The sequence below is a fragment of the Opisthocomus hoazin genome, chromosome W (assembly GCF_030867145.1).
Source record: "Opisthocomus hoazin isolate bOpiHoa1 chromosome W, bOpiHoa1.hap1, whole genome shotgun sequence".
Classification (NCBI taxonomy): domain Eukaryota; kingdom Metazoa; phylum Chordata; class Aves; order Opisthocomiformes; family Opisthocomidae; genus Opisthocomus; species Opisthocomus hoazin.
Genome location: NC_134453.1, coordinates 6523657 through 6535879, shown reverse-complemented (window position 1 = coordinate 6535879; position 12223 = coordinate 6523657).

Below are 12223 nucleotides of genomic sequence, written 5' to 3'. Positions count from 1 at the left end.
CATGGCACTGCTCGCACAGAGGCACAGAGACTGGGGCTGCTTGCTTGTCTTGCCACGTCAGACTTAAAACGTATCTTAGGTGGTCCATGCCGGGTGCCTCCGGCATCCCTGCTCCAAAAATGCAATCGTCTGCAGATAGCTCGCAGGCAGAAAGAGCTAGCCTGGAAAGCTGTTGCTCAGCCTCATCTGCCCATGGCACTGCTCGCACAGAGGCACAGAGACTGGGGCTGGTTGCTCGTCTTGCCACCTCAAACTTCAAATGTAGCTTTGGGGGTCCGTGCAGGGGGCCTCTGACAGCCCTGCTCTGAAAATGCGAACGTCTGCAGATAGCTCGCAGGCAGAAAGAGCTAGCCTGAAAACTGTTGCTCAGCCTCATCTGCCCATGGCATTGCTTGCACAGAGGCACAGAGACTGGGGCTGCTTGCTTGTCTAGCCACCTCAAACTTCAAATGTAGCTTTGGGGGTCCGTGCAGGGGGCCTCTGACAGCCCTGCTCTGAAAATGCGAACGTCTGCAGATAGCTCGCAGCCAGAAAGAGCTAGCCTGGAAAGCTGTTGCTCAGCCTCATCTACCCATGGCACTGCTAACCCAGAGGCACAGAGACTAGAGCTGCTTTCTTGTATTGCCCCCTCAAACTTCAAACGTAGCTTTGGGATCCGTGTCGGGCGTCTGCGGCAGCCCTGCTCTGAAAATGCGAACGTCTACAGATAGCTCGCAGGCAGAAAGAGCTAGCCTGGAAAGCTGTTGCTCAGCCTCATCTGCCCATGGCACTGCTCGCACAGAGGCACAGAGACTGGGGCTGCTTGCTTGTCTTGCCACCTCAAAATTCACATGTAGCATTGGGGGTGCATGCCGGGCTCCTCCGGCAGTCCTGCTCCCAAAATTCGAATGTCTGCAGACAGGTTGCTGCCAGAAAGAGCTAGCCTGGAAAGCTGTTGCTCAGCCTCATCTGCCCATGGCACTGCTCGCACAGAGGCACAGAGACTGGGGCTGCTTGCTTCTCTTGCCACCTCAAACTTCAAACGTATCTTTGGTGGTGCATGCCGGGGGCCTCCGGCAGGGCTGCTCCGAAAATGCGAAGGTCTGCAGATAGCTCGCAGCCAGAAAGAGCTAGCCTGGAAAGCTGTTGCTCAGCCTCATCTGCCCATGGCACTGCTCGCACAGAGGCACAGAGACTGGGGCTGCTTGCTTGTCTTGCCACCTCAAACTTCAAATGTAGCTTTGGGGGTCCGTGCAGGGGACCTCTGACAGCCCTGCTCTGAAAATGCGAACGTCTGCAGATAGATTGCAGCCAGAAAGAGCTAGCCTGGAAAGCTGTTGCTCAGCCTCATCTGCCCATGGCACTGCTCGCACAGAGGCACAGAGACTGGGGCTGCTTGCTTGTCTTCCCACGTCAGACTTCAAACGTAGCTTAGGCTGTCCGTGCCGGGCGCCTCCGGCTGCCCTGCTGCGAAAACGCGAACGTCTGCAGACAGCTCGCAGCCAGAAAGAGCTAGCCTGGAAAGCTGTTGCTCAGCCTAATCTGCCCATGGCACTGCTCGCACAAAGGCACAGAGACTGGGGCTGCTTGCTTGTCTTGCCACCTCAAACTTAAAACGTATCTTAGGTGGTCCATGCCGGGTGCCTCCGGCATCCCTGCTCCAAAAATGCAATCGTCTGCAGATAGCTCGCAGCCAGAAAGAGCTAGCCTTGAAAGATGTTGCTCAGCCTCATCTGCCCATGGCACTGCTCGCACAGAGGCACAGAGACAGGGGGTGCTTGTTGTCTTGCCCCCTCAAACTTCAAACGTAGCTTAGGTGGTCCCTGCCGGGGGACTCCAGCAGGGCTGCTCCCAAAATGCGAACGTCTGCAGATAGCTTGCAGCCAGAAAGAGCTAGCCTGGAAAGCTGTTGCTCAGCCTCATCTGCCCATGGCACTGCTCGCACTGAGGCACAGAGACTGGGGCTGCTTGCTTGTCTTGCCACCTCAAATTTCACATGTAGCTTTGGGGGTCCGTGCAGGGGGCCTCTGACAGCCCTGCTCTGAAAATGCGAACGTCTGCAGATAGCTCGCAGGCAGAAAGAGCTAGCCTGAAAACTGTTGCTCAGCCTCATCTGCCCATGGCACTGCTCGCACAGAGGCACAGAGACTGGGGCTGCTTGCTTGTCTTCCCACGTCAGACTTCAAATGTAGCATTGGGGGTGCATGCCGGGCTCCTCTGGCAGCCCTGCTCTGAAAATTCGAACGTCTGCAGATAGATTGCAGCCAGAAAGAGCTAGCCTGGAAAGCTGTTGCTCAGCCTCATCTGCCCATGGCACTGCTCGCACAGAGGCACAGAGACTGGGGCTGCTTGCTTGTCTTCCCACGTCAGACTTCAAACGTAGCTTAGGCTGTCCGTGCCGGGCGCCTCCGGCAGCCCTGCTGCGAAAACGCGAACGTCTGCAGACAGCTCGCAGCCAGAAAGAGCTAGCCTGGAAAGCTGTTGCTCAGCCTAATCTGCCCATGGCACTGCTCGCACAAAGGCACAGAGACTGGGGCTGCTTGCTTGTCTTGCCACCTCAAACTTAAAACGTATCTTAGGTGGTCCATGCCGGGTGCCTCCGGCATCCCTGCTCCAAAAATGCAGTCGTCTGCAGATAGCTCGCAGCCAGAAAGAGCTAGCCTTGAAAGATGTTGCTCAGCCTCATCTGCCCATGGCACTGCTCGAACAGAGGCACAGAGACAGGGGGTGCTTGTTGTCTTGCCCCCTCAAACTTCAAACGTAGCTTAGATGGTCCGTGCCGGGGGACTCCAGCAGGGCTGCTCCCAAAATGCAAACGTCTGCAGATAGCTTGCAGCCAGAAAGAGCTAGCCTGGAAAGCTGTTGCTCAGCCTCATCTGCCCATGGCACTGCTCGCACTGAGGCACAGAGACTGGGGCTGCTTGCTTGTCTTGCCACCTCAAATTTCACATGTAGCTTTGGGGGTCCGTGCAGGGGGCCTCTGACAGCCCTGCTCTGAAAATGCGAACGTCTGCAGATAGCTCGCAGCCAGAAAGAGCTAGCCTGAAAACTGTTGCTCAGCCTCATCTGCCCATGGCACTGCTCGCACAGAGGCACAGAGACTGGGGCTGCGTGCTTGTCTTGCCACCCCAAACTTCAAATGTATCTTTGGGGGTCCGTGCAGGGGGCCTCTAACAGCCCTGCTCTGAAAATGCGAACGTCTGCAGATAGCTCGCAGGCAGAAAGAGCTAGCCTGGAAAGCTGTTGCTCAGCCTCATCTGCCCATGGCACTGCTCGCACAGAGGCACAGAGACTGGGGCTGCTTGCTTGTCTTCCCACGTCAGACTTCAAATGTATCATTGGGGGTGCATGCCGGGCTCCTCCGGCAGCCCTGCTCTGAAAATTCGAACGTCTGCAGATAGATTGCAGCCAGAAAGAGCTAGCCTGGAAAGCTGTTGCTCAGCCTCATCTGCCCATGGCACTGCTCGCACAGAGGCACAGAGACTGGGGCTGCTTGCTTGTCTTGCCCCCTCAAACTTCAAACGTATCTTAGCTGGTCCATGCCGCGGGCCTCCGGCAGGGCTGCTCCGAAAATGCGAACGTCTGCAGATAGCTCGCAGCCAGAAAGAGCTAGCCTGGAAAGCTGTTGCTCAGCCTCATCTGCCCATGGCACTGCTCGCACAGAGGCACAGAGACTGGGGCTGCTTGCTTGTCTTGCCCCCTCAAACTTCAAACGTAGCTTAGGTGGTCCATGCCGGGTGCCTCCGGCAGCCCTGCTCCGAAAATGCAAACGTCTGCAGACAGCTCGCAGACAAGAAGAGCTAGCCTTGAAAGATGTTGCTCAGCCTCCTCTGCCCATGGCACTGCTCGCACAGAGGCACAGAGACTGGGGCTGCTTGTTGTCTTACACCTCAAACTTCAAACGTAGCTTAGGTGGTCCATGCCGGGGGACTCCAGCAGGGCTGCTCCCAAAATGCGAAGGTCTGCAGATAGCTCGCAGCCAGAAAGAGCTAGCCTGGAAAGCTGTTGCTCAGCCTCATCTGCCCATGGCACTGCTCGCACAGAGGCACAGAGACTGGGGCTGCTTGCTTGTCTCGCCACGTCAAACTTCAAACGTATCTTAGGAGGTCCATGCCGGGTGCCTACGACATCCCTCCTCCGAAAATGCAAACGTCTGCAGATAGCTCGCAGCCAGAAAGAGCTAGCCTGGAAAGGTGTTGCTCAGCCTCATCTGCCCATGGCACTGCTCGCACAGAGGCACAGAGACTGGGGCTGCTTGCTTGTCTTCCCACGTCAGACTTCAAATGTAGCATTGGGGATGCATGCCGGGCTCCTCCGGCAGCCCTGCTCTGAAAATTCGAACGTCTGCAGATAGCTCTCAGCCAGAAAGAGCTAGCCTGGAAAGGTGTTGCTCAGCCTCATCTGCCCATGGCACTGCTCGCACAGAGGCACAGAGACTGGGGCTGCTTGCTTGTCTTGCCACCTCAAACTTCAAATGTAGCTTAGGCTGTCCGTGCCGGGCGCCTCCGGCAGCCCTGCTCCGAAAATGCGAACGTCTGCAGATAGCTCACAGCCAGAAAGAGGTAGCCTGGAAAGCTGTTGCTCAGCCTCATCTGCCCATGGCACTGCTCGCACAGAGGCACAGAGACTGGGGCTGCTTGCTTGTCTTGCCACCTCAAACTTCAAATGTAGCTTTGGGGGTCCGTGCAGGGGACCTCTGACAGCCCTGCTCTGAAAATGCGAACGTCTGCAGATAGCTCGCAGGCAGAAAGAGCTAGCCTGGAAAGCTGTTGCTCAGCCTCATCTGCCCATGGCACTGCTCGCACAGAGGCACAGAGACTGGGGCTGCTTGCTTGTCTTCCCACGTCAGACTTCAAATGTAGCATTGGGGGTGCATGCCGGGCTCCTCTGGCAGCCCTGCTCTGAAAATTCGAACGTCTGCAGATAGATTGCAGCCAGAAAGAGCTAGCCTGGAAAGCTGTTGCTCAGCCTCATCTGCCCATGGCACTGCTCGCACAGAGGCACAGAGACTGGGGCTGCTTGCTTGTCTTCCCACGTCAGACTTCAAACGTAGCTTAGGCTGTCCGTGCCGGGCGCCTCCGGCAGCCCTGCTGCGAAAACGCGAACGTCTGCAGATAGCTCTCAGCCAGAAAGAGCTAGCCTGGAAAGCTGTTGCTCAGCCTAATCTGCCCATGGCACTGCTCGCACAAAGGCACAGAGACTGGGGCTGCTTGCTTGTCTTGCCACCTCAAACTTAAAATGTATCTTAGGTGGTCCATGCCGGGTGCCTCCGGCATCCCTGCTCCAAAAATGCAATCGTCTGCAGATAGCTCGCAGCCAGAAAGAGCTAGCCTTGAAAGATGTTGCTCAGCCTCATCTGCCCATGGCACTGCTAGCACAGAGGCACAGAGACAGGGGGTGCTTGTTGTCTTGCCCCCTCAAACTTCAAACGTAGCTTAGGTGGTCCGTGCCGGGGGACTCCAGCAGGGCTGCTCCCAAAATGCAAACGTCTGCAGATAGCTTGCAGCCAGAAAGAGCTAGCCTGGAAAGCTGTTGCTCAGCCTCATCTGCCCATGGCACTGCTCGCACTGAGGCACAGAGACTGGGGCTGCTTGCTTGTCTTGCCACCTCAAATTTCACATGTAGCTTTGGGGGTCCGTGCAGGGGGCCTCTGACAGCCCTGCTCTGAAAATGCGAACGTCTGCATATAGCTCGCAGCCAGAAAGAGCTAGCCTGAAAACTGTTGCTCAGCCTCATCTGCCCATGGCACTGCTCGCACAGAGGCACAGAGACTGGCGCTGCGTGCTTGTCTTGCCACCCCAAACTTCAAATGTATCTTTGGGGGTCCGTGCAGGGGGCCTCTAACAGCCCTGCTCTGAAAATGCGAACGTCTGCAGATAGCTCGCAGGCAGAAAGAGCTAGCCTGGAAAGCTGTTGCTCAGCCTCATCTGCCCATGGCACTGCTCGCACAGAGGCACAGAGACTGGGGCTGCTTGCTTGTCTTCCCACGTCAGACTTCAAATGTATCATTGGGGGTGCATGCCGGGCTCCTCCGGCAGGGCTGCTCCGAAAATGCGAACGTCTGCAGATAGCTCGCAGCCAGAAAGAGCTAGCCTGGAAAGCTGTTGCTCAGCCTCATCTGCCCATGGCACTGCTCGCACAGAGGCACAGAGACTGGGGCTGCTTGCTTGTCTTGCCCCCTCAAACTTCAAACGTAGCTTAGGTGGTCCATGCCGGGTGCCTCCGGCAGCCCTGCTCCGAAAATGCAAACGTCTGCAGACAGCTCGCAGACAAGAAGAGCTAGCCTTGAAAGATGTTGCTCAGCCTCCTCTGCCCATGGAACTGCTCGCACAGAGGCACAGAGACTGGGGCTGCTTGTTGTCTTACACCTCAAACTTCAAACGTAGCTTAGGTGGTCCATGCCGGGGGACTCCAGCAGGGCTGCTCCCAAAATGCGAAGGTCTGCAGATAGCTCGCAGCCAGAAAGAGCTAGCCTGGAAAGCTGTTGCTCAGCCTCATCTGCCCATGGCACTGCTCGCACAGAGGCACAGAGACTGGGGCTGCTTGCTTGTCTTGCCACCTCAAACTTCAAATGTAGCTTTGGGGGTCCGTGCAGGGGACCTCTGACAGCCCTGCTCTGAAAATGCGAACGTCTGCAGATAGCTCGCAGGCAGAAAGAGCTAGCCTGGAAAGCTGTTCCTCAGCCTCATCTGCCCATGGCACTGCTCGCACAGAGGCACAGAGACTGGGGCTGCTTGCTTGTCTTCCCACGTCAGACTTCAAATGTAGCATTGGGGGTGCATGCCGGGCTCCTCTGGCAGCCCTGCTCTGAAAATTCGAACGTCTGCAGATAGATTGCAGCCAGAAAGAGCTAGCCTGGAAAGCTGTTGCTCAGCCTCATCTGCCCATGGCACTGCTCGCACAGAGGCACAGAGACTGGGGCTGCTTGCTTGTCTTCCCACGTCAGACTTCAAACGTAGCTTAGGCTGTCCGTGCCGGGCGCCTCCGGCAGCCCTGCTGCGAAAACGCGAACGTCTGCAGATAGCTCTCAGCCAGAAAGAGCTAGCCTGGAAAGCTGTTGATCAGCCTAATCTGCCCATGGCACTGCTCGCACAAAGGCACAGAGACTGGGGCTGCTTGCTTGTCTTGCCACCTCAAACTTAAAATGTATCTTAGGTGGTCCATGCCGGGTGCCTCCGGCATCCCTGCTCCAAAAATGCAATCGTCTGCAGATAGCTCGCAGCCAGAAAGAGCTAGCCTTGAAAGATGTTGCTCAGCCTCATCTGCCCATGGCACTGCTCGCACAGAGGCACAGAGACAGGGGGTGCTTGTTGTCTTGCCCCCTCAAACTTCAAACGTAGCTTAGGTGGTCCGTGCCGGGGGACTCCAGCAGGGCTGCTCCCAAAATGCAAACGTCTGCAGATAGCTTGCAGCCAGAAAGAGCTAGCCTGGAAAGCTGTTGCTCAGCCTCATCTGCCCATGGCACTGCTCGCACTGAGGCACAGAGACTGGGGCTGCTTGCTTGTCTTGCCACCTCAAATTTCACATGTAGCTTTGGGGGTCCGTGCAGGGGGCCTCTGACAGCCCTGCTCTGAAAATGCGAACGTCTGCAGATAGCTCGCAGCCAGAAAGAGCTAGCCTGAAAACTGTTGCTCAGCCTCATCTGCCCATGGCACTGCTCGCACAGAGGCACAGAGACTGGGGCTGCGTGCTTGTCTTGCCACCCCAAACTTCAAATGTATCTTTGGGGGTCCGTGCAGGGGGCCTCTAACAGCCCTGCTCTGAAAATGCGAACGTCTGCAGATAGCTCGCAGGCAGAAAGAGCTAGCCTGGAAAGCTGTTGCTCAGCCTCATCTGCCCATGGCACTGCTCGCACAGAGGCACAGAGACTGGGGCTGCTTGCTTGTCTTCCCACGTCAGACTTCAAATGTATCATTGGGGGTGCATGCCGGGCTCCTCCGGCAGCCCTGCTCTGAAAATTCGAACGTCTGCAGATAGATTGCAGCCAGAAAGAGCTAGCCTGGAAAGCTGTTGCTCAGCCTCATCTGCCCATGGCACTGCTCGCACAGAGGCACAGAGACTGGGGCTGCTTGCTTGTCTTGCCCCCTCAAACTTCAAACGTATCTTAGCTGGTCCATGCCGCGGGCCTCCGGCAGGGCTGCTCCGAAAATGCGAACGTCTGCAGATAGCTCGCAGCCAGAAAGAGCTAGCCTGGAAAGCTGTTGCTCAGCCTCATCTGCCCATGGCACTGCTCGCACAGAGGCACAGAGACTGGGGCTGCTTGCTTGTCTTGCCCCCTCAAACTTCAAACGTAGCTTAGGTGGTCCATGCCGGGTGCCTCCGGCAGCCCTGCTCCGAAAATGCAAACGTCTGCAGACAGCTCGCAGACAAGAAGAGCTAGCCTTGAAAGATGTTGCTCAGCCTCCTCTGCCCATGGAACTGCTCGCACAGAGGCACAGAGACTGGGGCTGCTTGTTGTCTTACACCTCAAACTTCAAACGTAGCTTAGGTGGTCCATGCCGGGGGACTCCAGCAGGGCTGCTCCCAAAATGCGAAGGTCTGCAGATAGCTCGCAGCCAGAAAGAGCTAGCCTGGAAAGCTGTTGCTCAGCCTCATCTGCCCATGGCACTGCTCGCACAGAGGCACAGAGACTGGGGCTGCTTGCTTGTCTCGCCACGTCAAACTTCAAACGTATCTTAGGAGGTCCATGCCGGGTGCCTACGACATCCCTCCTCCGAAAATGCAAACGTCTGCAGATAGCTCGCAGCCAGAAAGAGCTAGCCTGGAAAGGTGTTGCTCAGCCTCATCTGCCCATGGCACTGCTCGCACAGAGGCACAGAGACTGGGGCTGCTTGCTTGTCTTCCCACGTCAGACTTCAAACGTAGCATTGGGGATGCATGCCGGGCTCCTCCGGCAGCCCTGCTCTGAAAATTCGAACGTCTGCAGATAGCTCTCAGCCAGAAAGAGCTAGCCTGGAAAGGTGTTGCTCAGCCTCATCTGCCCATGGCACTGCTCGCACAGAGGCACAGAGACTGGGGCTGCTTGCTTGTCTTGCCACCTCAAACTTCAAATGTAGCTTAGGCTGTCCGTGCCGGGCGCCTCCGGCAGCCCTGCTCCGAAAATGCGAACGTCTGCAGATAGCTCGCAGCCAGAAAGAGCTAGCCTGGAAAGCTGTTGCTCAGCCTCATCTGCCCATGGCACTGCTCGCACAGAGGCACAGAGACTGGGGCTGCTTGCTTGTCTTGCCACCTCAAACTTCAAATGTAGCTTTGGGTGTCCGTGCAGGGGACCTCTGACAGCCCTGCTCTGAAAATGCGAACGTCTGCAGATAGCTCGCAGGCAGAAAGAGCTAGCCTGGAAAGCTGTTGCTCAGCCTCATCTGCCCATGGCACTGCTCGCACAGAGGCACAGAGACTGGGGCTGCTTGCTTGTCTTCCCACGTCAGACTTCAAATGTAGCATTGGGGGTGCATGCCGGGCTCCTCTGGCAGCCCTGCTCTGAAAATTCGAACGTCTGCAGATAGATTGCAGCCAGAAAGAGCTAGCCTGGAAAGCTGTTGCTCAGCCTCATCTGCCCATGGCACTGCTCGCACAGAGGCACAGAGACTGGGGCTGCTTGCTTGTCTTGCCCCCTCAAACTTCAAACGTAGCTTAGGTGGTCCATGCCGGGTGCCTCCGGCAGCCCTGCTCCGAAAATGCAAACGTCTGCAGACAGCTCGCAGACAAGAAGAGCTAGCCTTGAAAGATGTTGCTCAGCCTCCTCTGCCCATGGCACTGCTCGCACAGAGGCACAGAGACTGGGGCTGCTTGTTGTCTTACACCTCAAACTTCAAACGTAGCTTAGGTGGTCCATGCCGGGGGACTCCAGCAGGGCTGCTCCCAAAATGCGAAGGTCTGCAGATAGCTCGCAGCCAGAAAGAGCTAGCCTGGAAAGCTGTTGCTCAGCCTCATCTGCCCATGGCACTGCTCGCACAGAGGCACAGAGACTGGGGCTGCTTGCTTGTCTCGCCACGTCAAACTTCAAACGTATCTTAGGAGGTCCATGCCGGGTGCCTACGACATCCCTCCTCCGAAAATGCAAACGTCTGCAGATAGCTCGCAGCCAGAAAGAGCTAGCCTGGAAAGGTGTTGCTCAGCCTCATCTGCCCATGGCACTGCTCGCACAGAGGCACAGAGACTGGGGCTGCTTGCTTGTCTTCCCACGTCAGACTTCAAATGTAGCATTGGGGATGCATGCCGGGCTCCTCCGGCAGCCCTGCTCTGAAAATTCGAACGTCTGCAGATAGCTCTCAGCCAGAAAGAGCTAGCCTGGAAAGGTGTTGCTCAGCCTCATCTGCCCATGGCACTGCTCGCACAGAGGCACAGAGACTGGGGCTGCTTGCTTGTCTTGCCACCTCAAACTTCAAATGTAGCTTAGGCTGTCCGTGCCGGGCGCCTCCGGCAGCCCTGCTCCGAAAATGCGAACGTCTGCAGATAGCTCACAGCCAGAAAGAGGTAGCCTGGAAAGCTGTTGCTCAGCCTCATCTGCCCATGGCACTGCTCGCACAGAGGCACAGAGACTGGGGCTGCTTGCTTGTCTTGCCACCTCAAACTTCAAATGTAGCTTTGGGGGTCCGTGCAGGGGACCTCTGACAGCCCTGCTCTGAAAATGCGAACGTCTGCAGATAGCTCGCAGGCAGAAAGAGCTAGCCTGGAAAGCTGTTGCTCAGCCTCATCTGCCCATGGCACTGCTCGCACAGAGGCACAGAGACTGGGGCTGCTTGCTTGTCTTCCCACGTCAGACTTCAAATGTAGCATTGGGGGTGCATGCCGGGCTCCTCTGGCAGCCCTGCTCTGAAAATTCGAACGTCTGCAGATAGATTGCAGCCAGAAAGAGCTAGCCTGGAAAGCTGTTGCTCAGCCTCATCTGCCCATGGCACTGCTCGCACAGAGGCACAGAGACTGGGGCTGCTTGCTTGTCTTCCCACGTCAGACTTCAAACGTAGCTTAGGCTGTCCGTGCCGGGCGCCTCCGGCAGCCCTGCTGCGAAAACGCGAACGTCTGCAGATAGCTCTCAGCCAGAAAGAGCTAGCCTGGAAAGCTGTTGCTCAGCCTAATCTGCCCATGGCACTGCTCGCACAAAGGCACAGAGACTGGGGCTGCTTGCTTGTCTTGCCACCTCAAACTTAAAATGTATCTTAGGTGGTCCATGCCGGGTGCCTCCGGCATCCCTGCTCCAAAAATGCAATCGTCTGCAGATAGCTCGCAGCCAGAAAGAGCTAGCCTTGAAAGATGTTGCTCAGCCTCATCTGCCCATGGCACTGCTAGCACAGAGGCACAGAGACAGGGGGTGCTTGTTGTCTTGCCCCCTCAAACTTCAAACGTAGCTTAGGTGGTCCGTGCCGGGGGACTCCAGCAGGGCTGCTCCCAAAATGCAAACGTCTGCAGATAGCTTGCAGCCAGAAAGAGCTAGCCTGGAAAGCTGTTGCTCAGCCTCATCTGCCCATGGCACTGCTCGCACTGAGGCACAGAGACTGGGGCTGCTTGCTTGTCTTGCCACCTCAAATTTCACATGTAGCTTTGGGGGTCCGTGCAGGGGGCCTCTGACAGCCCTGCTCTGAAAATGCGAACGTCTGCATATAGCTCGCAGCCAGAAAGAGCTAGCCTGAAAACTGTTGCTCAGCCTCATCTGCCCATGGCACTGCTCGCACAGAGGCACAGAGACTGGCGCTGCGTGCTTGTCTTGCCACCCCAAACTTCAAATGTATCTTTGGGGGTCCGTGCAGGGGGCCTCTAACAGCCCTGCTCTGAAAATGCGAACGTCTGCAGATAGCTCGCAGGCAGAAAGAGCTAGCCTGGAAAGCTGTTGCTCAGCCTCATCTGCCCATGGCACTGCTCGCACAGAGGCACAGAGACTGGGGCTGCTTGCTTGTCTTCCCACGTCAGACTTCAAATGTATCATTGGGGGTGCATGCCGGGCTCCTCCGGCAGCCCTGCTCTGAAAATTCGAACGTCTGCAGATAGATTGCAGCCAGAAAGAGCTAGCCTGGAAAGCTGTTGCTCAGCCTCATCTGCCCATGGCACTGCTCGCACAGAGGCACAGAGACTGGGGCTGCTTGCTTGTCTTGCCCCCTCAAACTTCAAACGTATCTTAGCTGGTCCATGCCGCGGGCCTCCGGCAGGGCTGCTCCGAAAATGCGAACGTCTGCAGATAGCTCGCAGCCAGAAAGAGCTAGCCTGGAAAGCTGTTGCTCAGCCTCATCTGCCCATGGCACTGCTCGCACAG